A 10,486-nucleotide genomic window follows, 5' to 3' on the forward strand; every position below is an offset into this window, starting at 1 on the left:
GGGTCCGATCACATTCACTTAGTTTAGAAAATTGCAAGGTTGAAGACATAGCTATAAGTGAATCATGTAGAGGACAGAACACCATATATATATGTATATATCAAAAGGACCAAATCAACATTGCAACGATAAACCTTGAAGACCAATCAATGTTGAAGACCAACCAAATGCGAAGTTAATGCAATCATGACGCCAAAAGAAAGTCGTCGAGAAAGTTTTGGTGGTGGCGTTACCCACCGTATAGGAAGTATTATGATGCACAATTATCGTGGTGCTCCGAAGTCAAATTCCGCGTTAATGTATTCACACTTAGAGTGTATGTCTTCATTGAATGAAGATATACGTTACTTCGTGTGTTGCACATCTAAGTCATCAACATGCATAAGCTTTAGGATGTGTGTCCAGTCACGGGATATTTGAGGATTCTAAGATATTTAGTTCACACCGCGACTTGCAAAACCTTGTCTGATCCAAGGGCTTTGTGAAGATATCTGCCAATTGCTCTTCAGTGTTAACATGAATGATATCAATATCTTCCTTCATGACATGATCTCTGAGAAAGTGATGACAGATCTGAATGTGCTTTGTCTTCGAGTGTTGAACTGGATTGTTGGCAATCTTGATGGCGCTTTCGTTGTCGCGGTAGAGTGGCACATGCTTCAGGTGGATGTTGTGGTCCTTGAGTGTTCGCTTCATCCATAGAAACTGAGCGCAACAAGATCCAACAACAATGTATTCGGATTTAGCAGTGGAGAGAGATACACAGTTCTGCTTCTTTGAAGACCAACAGACAAGAGATCGTCCAAGAAAGTGACATGTGCCTGATGTGGACTTGCGATCAACCTTGTCACCAGCATAATCAGCATCTAAGAATCCAACTAGATCAAACTCTAAGCCCTTTGGAACCCATAATCCTAGCGTTGGGATGTAAGCCAAATATCGAAGAATTCGCTTCACAACTAAGTGATGTGTTTCCTTTGGTGCCGCTTGGAATTGGGCACACATGCAAACGCTAAGCATTATATCTGGCCTAGATGCACATAAGTAGAGTAAATAACCAATCATGGAGCGGTATACCTTTTGGCCGAACTCTTTACCATTGTTGTCGGGGCCCAGATGACTTTTGGTTGGCATTGGCGTTGTGTACCCTTTGCAGTCTTGCATTCCAAACTTCTTCAGGCAATATTTGAGGCATTTTTCTTGTGATATGAAGATGCCATTACTCTGCTGACGGATTTGAAGACCAAGGAAGAACTCCATCTCACCCATCATTGACATCTAATATTGCTCTTGCATTATAGGCCCAAATTCATCACTGTATCTCTTATCGGTACAGCCGAAGATAATGTCATCCACGTAGATTTGGCATACAAACAATTCACCATCATATGTCTTCGTGAAGAGTGTGGGATCTAGGGAACCAGGTTTGAAGCCTTCGCTCTTCAGGAAGTCTTTGAGTGTGTCATACCAAGCTCGAGGTGCTTGTTTTAGGCCATACAGTGATTTGTTGAGCTTGTATACCATGTCAGGATGCTTTGGGTCTTCAAAGCCAGGTGGTTGAGCAACATACACTTCTTCTTCAATTTTTCCATTGAGGAAAGAACTTTTGACATCCATTTGATACAGAAAAATGTTGTTGCGGTTGGCATAGGCTAGCAGTATGCGAATGGCTTCAAGCATAGCCACCGGAGCGAAGGTTTCATCGAAGACAATCCCTTCAACTTGTGTGTAACCTTGAGCAACGAGATGAGCCTTGTTTCTGACAAATTGACCATTCTCATCTTGTTTGTTGCAATAGATCCATTTTGTGCCTATGATATTGTGCTTGCGAGGATCAGGACGCTTCACGAGCTCCCATACATTGTTCAGCTCGAACTGTTGAAGCTCTTCTTGCATAGCTTGAATCCATTCAGGTTCCATGAAGGCTTCGTCAACTTTCTTAGGTTCAGATATTGAGACAAAGGCAAAGTTCCCACACAAATTTGCAAGTTGTGTTGCTCTTGAACGAGTGAGTGGTCTAGGTGCATTGATGCTATCAATAATCTTCTCAATTTGTACTTCATTTGCAACACGTGGATGGACTGGACAAAGATTTTGCTCTTGCTGATCATTGTCTTCATCTTCAGCATTGGCTTCAGGCTAAGCAGTGTCTTCAGGCTGATTAGGTGCAGAAATGATGATTTCCTCTGCAGCCCATGCCTCTAACGATATGTTTTCTCCAGTACCCATACACTTGATAGATTCACTTGGTGTAGCTTCATCTAGCAAATTTGGCAGGTGCTCTCTTTGTGAACTGTTAGTCTCATCGAACCACACATCCACAGTTTCAACCACTTTATAGTGAAAGAGGTTGAAGACTCTGTAGGAGTGCGAATCCTTTCCGTAGCGAAGCATAAAACCTTCATGTGCTTTCGGTGCAAATTTTGATCCACCACCTAGCACCGAATACTCTGAAGTAGCTAACATTTTGGCTTCTTACCAGTCAGGAGCTCATATGATGTATTCTTTAGGAACTTGTGAAGATAAACATAGTTGATGACATGGAATGCAGTATTAATAGCTTCAGGCCAGAACTTCCTTGGGGTCTTGTACTCATCAAGCATCATCCATGCCATCTCAATGAGGGTTGTGTTCTTACGCTCCACGATGCCATTCTGCTGAGTTGTGTATGGAGCTGAGAACTCATGTGTGATGCCTAATGTATCAAGATAAGTGTCGAGGACGGTGTTCATGAATTCAGTTCTGTTGGCACTTCTGATGTGCTTGATCTGGATGCCATAGTTAGTCATGGCACAATTGGAGAATCATCTGAAGACATCCTGCACTTCAGTCGTGTAGAGAATTATGTGCACCGATGTATATCTTGAGTAATCATCAACTATGACGAAACCATAGAGGCACGCAGTAGTAGAAAGGGTAGAGTAGTGAGTAGGGCCAAATAAGTCCATGTGAAGCAGCTCGAAGGGACGTGTCGTCATCATGATTGTCTTCGAGGGATGCTTGACACCAGTCATCTTTCCAGCTTCGCAGGCACCGCATAGATGATCCTTCTTGAACTTGATTCCCTCGATGCCTATGACATGCTTCTTCTTTGCGAGGGTGTGCAAGTTCCTCATGCCAGCATGCCCTAGCCTTCGATGCCAGAGCCAGCACTCTGAAGCTTTTGCTAGAAGACATCCGGCCAGCTGTGGTCCTGCGGAGAATTCTACCATATACAGATCGTCCTTTCGATATCCTTTGAAGACTAGAGATTTGTCAGATTCCATAAGCACAATGCAACGATATTTTCCAAATATCACAATCATGTTCAGGTCATAAAGCATTGAGACATACATTAAGTTGAAACCAAGGGACTCAACGAGCATGAGTTTATCCATGTGTTGATCCGTTGAGATTGCAACTCTACCTAGGCCCAATAACTTGCTTTTACCAGTGTCAGCAAATGTGATGTGACTTTTGTCAGATGGACGTAGGGTTGAATCCATAAGAAGACTTCGATCACCAGTCATGTGGTTAGTGCACCCACTGTCCATGATCCACTCAGAAGCCTTCGGTGTCGTACCCTACAATGCAGTTGGGGGGATAGGCTTCACCAAGAGAAGTGTGAAGCATAAACATTTGACGAACAAGTATATTAACAAAGTTCAGATGCTGGTTAAGGAAGATAGGATGTTTGTCAAGAAATCCTAGGACGAAATACATAGTAAGGGCATTTTGGCATTTTATCTTGCATCCCACAAGATGTTTTAGGTCCCCAGCATAAGCTTCGGAAACTTTTTATTTTGGGCTGGAGACCATTATCTGCAGAAGAGAGTTAATTCTTCTTAACCACCCACATCTTAAGGGGTGGCTTAGAAGCAATGAGTCTAAGTGCAGCATCTGAGAATTTAGGCTTTGGAGCCCTATCAAATAGCCTTGCAGGTGGTGAATAATACTCATAAGAACAAGAAGAATAGTTCTTGGTCTTATGAACATAGCGGTGTGATGAAACACGCTGAATTTCATAAGTCTGAGTATGGTTTCCCTGCAAAACATTGGTGTTAGGGTGACTATGATGAGTCCACTATCTATATGAAGCCTTTGGACCATATGAAGCCTCTCGTCTGGGTTTTGTCTTCTTCCCTGGTGGTGTCATGATGACATTCACAGGAAGCTTCTCAAGACAACTTTTGGGAACCTAGATCTTCTTCAGAGGTGACCATTCCTGCAGTTAGTACCAATATACCTGGCAAACACTTCACCATTCTGATTCTTAACCAGTTTATAGTTTGCATCAAAGGATTCATTAATGATAATAGGGTCAGCACAAGTGAAGCCAGATAAGGTAGATGGATTCACTGAAGGACCCTTTGCAGCAACCCATGTGGTTTTGGGGTACTGCTCAGGCTTCCAGTATGAACCATCAACATTCATTTTCCTCTCGAACCCAACACCCTCTTTCCTAGGGTTTTGGTGCAGAATCTGTTTCTTGAGGACATCACAAAGAGTCTGATGCCCTTTGAGGCTTTTGTACATCCCTATTTCAAGCAATGTCTTCAACTTGGCATTCTCATCAGCAATAGTAGTGGTATCCTACGAAGAGGGGTTAGTTTCCACATCAGAAGTTGAAGACATAGCAACAGTAGCAGCAATAGAACATTCAGCAACAGAGATAGCATTATCATGCTTATGACATTTTAAACATGGTGGCTCAAAGTCTTCCTGGGTGGTACTGATCTGTTGAGCGTGAAGTGATTCATTCTCCTTTTGAAGATCTTCATGAGACGCTCTCAGGTTCTCAAGTTCTTGCTTCCTTTGAAGATAATCATAGGAAAGCTTCTCATGAGTAGCTGAGAGTGTTTCATGATGACTTTCAAGTTCTTCGTACTTAACAAGAAGATTTTTAATGTCTTCAATTAAGGACTGAGTTCGAGTCATTTCCACGTCCAACAGGTCATCGCTTTTGTCAAGCAACTTTTGAATGTGTTCCATAGCATTTTATTGTTCTGTTGCAATTTTAGCAAGTGTTTTGTTGCTAGGTTTAGATTCACATTCAGAGTCATCTTCACTGGATGTTTGAAACTAAGCATCGCATGAGTTTACCTTGGCACCACGTGCCATGAAGTAGTAGGTAGGAGTAGAGTCATCCTCATCATCATCATCAGCGTTGGCGACGATGTCATTGTCTTTAGTGTTGAAGATGGACTTGGCGACATAGGCTGAAGCTAGAGCCAGGCTTGCCACGCCTGAATCTGACTCCTCCTACGACTCCTTAGAAGCAAACTCCTCCTCTAAATTCATCTCCTTGCCAACAAACACACGAGCCTTGCTTGATAAGTTCTTCTTGTATGATGAAGGCTTTGATGAAGACTTTGAAGAAGACTTTGAGGATTTCTTCTTTTCTCGTCATCAGAATCATATTCTTTGCTCTTCTTCTTCATCTTGGTCTCATTCTCCCACTGAGGATACTCAGAGATGTAGTGACCAGATTTCTTACATTTGTGGCATGTTCTCTTCTTGTAGTCACGAGAAGAAGGTTCATCATTTCTTGAGCTGGATATTGAAGACTTTCTGAAACCTTTCTTCTTGGAGAACTTCTGGAATTTCTTCACGAGCATAGCTAGCTTCCTTCCAATGTCTTCAGGATCCCCAGAACTGCATTCAGACTCTTCTTCAGATGAGGACACAACCTTTGCCTTCAAAGCCCGGGTTCGGCCATAGTTGGGGCCATAGATATCTCTCTTCTCAGATAACTAAAACTCATGTGTGTTGAGGCTCTCAAGTATGTCAGACGGATCGAGAGTTTTGAAGTCAGGATGTTCTTGAATCATCAAGGCCAGAGTGTGGAATGAGTTGTCAAGTGATCTCAGGAGCTTCTTGATGATTTCGTGCTTGGTGATTTCAGTGGCGCCAAGTGCTCGGAGCTCATTTGTGATATCAGTGAGGCGATCGAATGTGAGCTCGACATTCTCATTGTCGTTTATTTTAAAGCGGTTGAAGAGGTTGCAAAGAACATCAATCCTTGAATCTCTCTGAGTTGAGACGCCCTTGTCGACCTTGGAGAGCCAGTCCCAAACTAGCTTCGCAGTTTCCAGTGCACTCACACGATCGTACTGTCCTTTGGTCAGATGACCACAGATGATGTTCTTGGCAGTCGAATCGAGTTGAATGAACCTCTTGACATCAGCAGCGGTGGCACCTTCACCGACCTTGGGAACACCATTCTTGATGACATACCAGAGGTCGAAGTCAATGGCTTCGAGACACATGCGCATCTTGTTCTTCCAATAGGGGTAATCAGTGCCATCAAAGACAGGGCACACAATGGAGACCTTGATTATCCCTGTAGTCAACATAGCTAAAACTCGAGGTCGTTAAACCGAATCACACCGAACAAGAGAGCACCTTGCTCTGATACCAATTGCAAGTGCTAGTTATCGACTAGAGGGGGTGAATAGGTGATTTTGATGAAAGTCCTCAAACCACGAGGTCTTTGAAGACAAACAATAGAAATGAACCTATTGATATGCAGTGGAAGGTACACTACACTAGACAAGCCATAGTCAAGTATGGAATGAGGTGAAAGCACGAAGACTATCAGCAACTAGGTAGTATGGAACAGGATGGAAGACAGTACGAAACAAAACAGTAAACAATCTCCACTCAGTGAAGTCAATCAGATCATAGAGGCAAGGTAAACTGATTCGAGAATGGTTAATAAAATCTAAGACCATTGCATATTAAGGTCAAAATAGTGTTAGCAATATACGAGTCTCACACGATGCCATTTCAACGATTGTACCACAAAAGCTCGAAATGTTACAAGGTTCAAATTCCAGAGTTATATGGCTCAATTTCGAAGATTATAAGGTTCAAACTGATATTAGAAATGAAATTCAGCTCATCAGTTGCAAACGCTCGCGCTGATCCGCTAAACATGGATATCACAGAGGTTCAAACTAACATCACCGCTTCTAAGTCTGGCTTCGAAAACTTACAATTTTTGCAAAGGGGCTAGCCACTGAGAAGTCATGTATGGGGTTGACACGATGACTTTCGATTACTGTGTCATCTAAAGTTCCAAAATGAAATTCAGCATTTTTGGAGCCTACTCCATTCTGCCGCAGGCGTCGGCGCTGATCAACAACCATTCATTTTTATCGGACTGAGAACCTCATTTCCTTTGGCACCCTTGCTCTGAGAACAAAGAACCTGGCGAATATAATCTCCGGTAAGGTCCCTCGTTAGGAGTTCAAAGTAATTTTGGAGAGATGTTGATCTAGGAATTCGACGTGATTGTTATATTGTATCACATTATCCACCACTAGGCCTAATCTTATCTACAAAAGAAGAAAACGTGTTACTGCCTACATGCAGTTTTGAACATTACTACAGGCCTATTTGGTTTGCAGGATTTGTAAAATGCACTAACATGCCATCTTCGATCTGACATGATTAACATGGGCATTTGATTACATTCTAGAAAAATGTAGCCTTTTCACAAGAGGTTATAGTGGATGAAAAGTTCCCTAAGAAAACTTGAACTCCCTTATGGTTAACATTTAACAGGAAAGGAACATCACCTCGATATATAGCTTCTCCAGGCATGGAAAGCATCTGAGGAAACTGACAACTTGCTCCAAGTTGGGGCTGCTAGATTCTAGTGCAAAGACCTTCATTGTGCGCAGTTTCGAGGTCAAGCTTGTCGGAATCATTTCCTGAATAACAGAAGAACAAACATCTTCAGAATTAGAAATAATGTTAATTTGTACAAGGAGAGGTAGAAGGCGGCTGTTGTACCCAAACGGGTGTGGATCCAATAACAAGTTCGGAGTATTTGTGAGATGAGTAGCCCACCACTGTCAATTTTGGCGCAGAAATGACATTGATTCTTGTTGGACCTTCTTGATCTTCTATAATTAATCTCTCAAGTGCAGGTGTGTCCTCAATGACCATACCGTGGTACACATCTTGTGATGTCTTCCTGCCGCACCAGCAACACACATAAATAGTCTAGAGAGTTATGGAGGTGATGTGGAAGGTACTCAACCCATTGATTGCTTGAAGACAAAGGTACTCGAGTGCAGTACAGCAACGAAGCAGGCGCTTCATGTCACCGTTTGAGAGGCAGACGATGATGAGCTCGAGGTGTTTCAGTCGTGCACTACAAGAAATATGTCAACTTGTGACCTTCTGTCACTGACCCTGGAAGAATTGGTCACAAATCTATGACCATTTGAGACCAATTGGTCAAAAGCTGTTCGAAGGGCTCTAAACCCTAAACCATAACGACCATTTTGGTGAGAAAGGTCACAATTTTCTTACACGAAATTGTCATAAAGTAGACAACACTGATCCACTGCCTTATTTCTAGCTGATCACGACCAATATAGATGGTCATAACCTTGTAAGTTGTGGTGGATTGCTATGACTAGGTGCCACGTCATCAGTTTTGCCTATGTGTCATGTCCATGTGTCAATTTTTGCCCTAGGTTGTGAAGCAACCCATATTTCTGTTAGCCCCAAAATTCCGAAAAAATCTCATAAATTCTTTGGATCATATCTTCGTCAAATATGTCAAAAACCTTCCTCACCTAGTTAAAATATAATTTAAGAATATTCATTATCCTATTCTAATTAGAACAGCACTTCGTGAAGGAACTGCTATTTATATATTCTTGACTGCCCTCAAAAGTTTTGGGCACTCTTTCCTATCCAAATCATTGCCTCATGAAAAAATTCAGCTCCATTTGCCTAGTAAATATTCCTCGGCAAATTTCCAAAGTTTTTGTTCAGCTAGAAGCTTTGTGAAGGAAGTACCATTTCTATATATCCAAATGACATGAAATTTATACTGTTCCTTCATATGCCCATATTATCACCCTCCTCCAAATTATAGATCAGTCAAATCATCTATGTGAGCCCAGGTTCAATTTATATTTTATGGCCAGATTGGCACATTGCAAAGCAAGTGTTATCTAGACCACTCCTATTACCCTCAAACTTTTTGGGCACTCTTCCATACCCAAATCATTGCCACATGATAATATTCAGCTCCATTTTCCTGGTAAATCTTTCTCAGGAAATTTTCAAAGTTTCTATCTCGAGAGAAGCTTTGCGAAGTAAGTACTAGCTAGGCTTAGCCAAATGATCTGAAAATTTACCAGGGCATGACCATACCTATGTAACTTACCTACAAAAAATTTGATCTCATTTCATTTATCCAATTTCTCTTGCTAATTTTCCCAAGTTTCTATCAAGAGAAGAGCATTGTGAAGGAAGTACCACTTTGGCATGTCCAAATGGTATCAATTTTCTATTGTGCTTTCCTATGCCTGAATAACCATCCTCCACCAAATTTCAGCTCAATACATTCATTATTTTGAGACTAGCTTCAACATTCATATTTTTGTCCAGTGTGGTACTTTGCAAAGCAAGTACCACCTAGGATCCTCCTTTTGATCTGAAAATTTGTGAAGACATTCTCCTTAGTAGATGATCATCCTCAGCCAAAATTCACGCCCATTGGCCATGTGCATTTCCCATACCGCTAATCAAACACTTGGCTGCAAATTCAGCTTTGACCATAGTTCGGTCGCCTCGTGAGATTCTTCTATTGTAATTTTCTTCCTAGCACCTACTTGGGGAGTTACCAACCCACTAGACATGCCTAGGCCTCCCAGAATGCATGTCAACACCAAGGTCACGCGGTGACCATGCGGCGGGCATGCGAGTTTACGCGCTTTTGAGTTGCGGCCCTGGGCCACCGACCAAACCTCGATGTATTGCCACCAAACCATTTATTATGCTTAAATAGGTACTTATGTAACTATAAATGATTTTTGGAAAAAAATAAAGAGCAAACAATAAGGTAGCTGCAGTTCAAATTTGACCCGCTTCCAACTGAATCGGCAGAAATTTGTCTTTTTCACCAGAGGTGGATCAAAACTTTTGAAACCCAACCATTTTGTCAATTGTGCATTAAATATGGCCTAATATTTTATAAAATTGATTAGGTCCAATTTTGCAACAAATATATGGTAGGTCCTTCATAAGAAAAACTCATTTCGAACACTCAAAAAATGGAAAATGAATTTCCCGTGCAACGAAAATGAAAACTCCCTTAGGAAACATTGTTTGGAATTCCAAGATGCACCCTTGTGCACAATATGAGATCATTTGAACAAAATATGCCATTAATGTGGCCATAAGATTGATCATTTGGCTTGAAAGCCATGAATCTTCATGCATGATAGCTCATTTCTGAGAACATTTTTTTTAATAATTGCCGTATTACAAGTTTATTATTTTTCCTAGAAACTTGGTCACATATGATGACACAATGCAAAGGTTTTCCAATTTTTTTGATTTATTTTTTATTTTTTTATGCTTGTTTCAAAATGCGATCAAAACGGCGGGCTTAACCGTTCGTAGCTAGTGGTTGAATCTTGGAATTCTTTTGATGTTTCTATGTAAATAGATACTTATGTACCTACAAATAATTTTT

This window comes from Triticum urartu, chromosome 6A (assembly GCF_056163025.1).
Source record: "Triticum urartu cultivar PI428250 chromosome 6A, HENAU_Tu73, whole genome shotgun sequence".
NCBI lineage: Eukaryota > Viridiplantae > Streptophyta > Magnoliopsida > Poales > Poaceae > Triticum > Triticum urartu.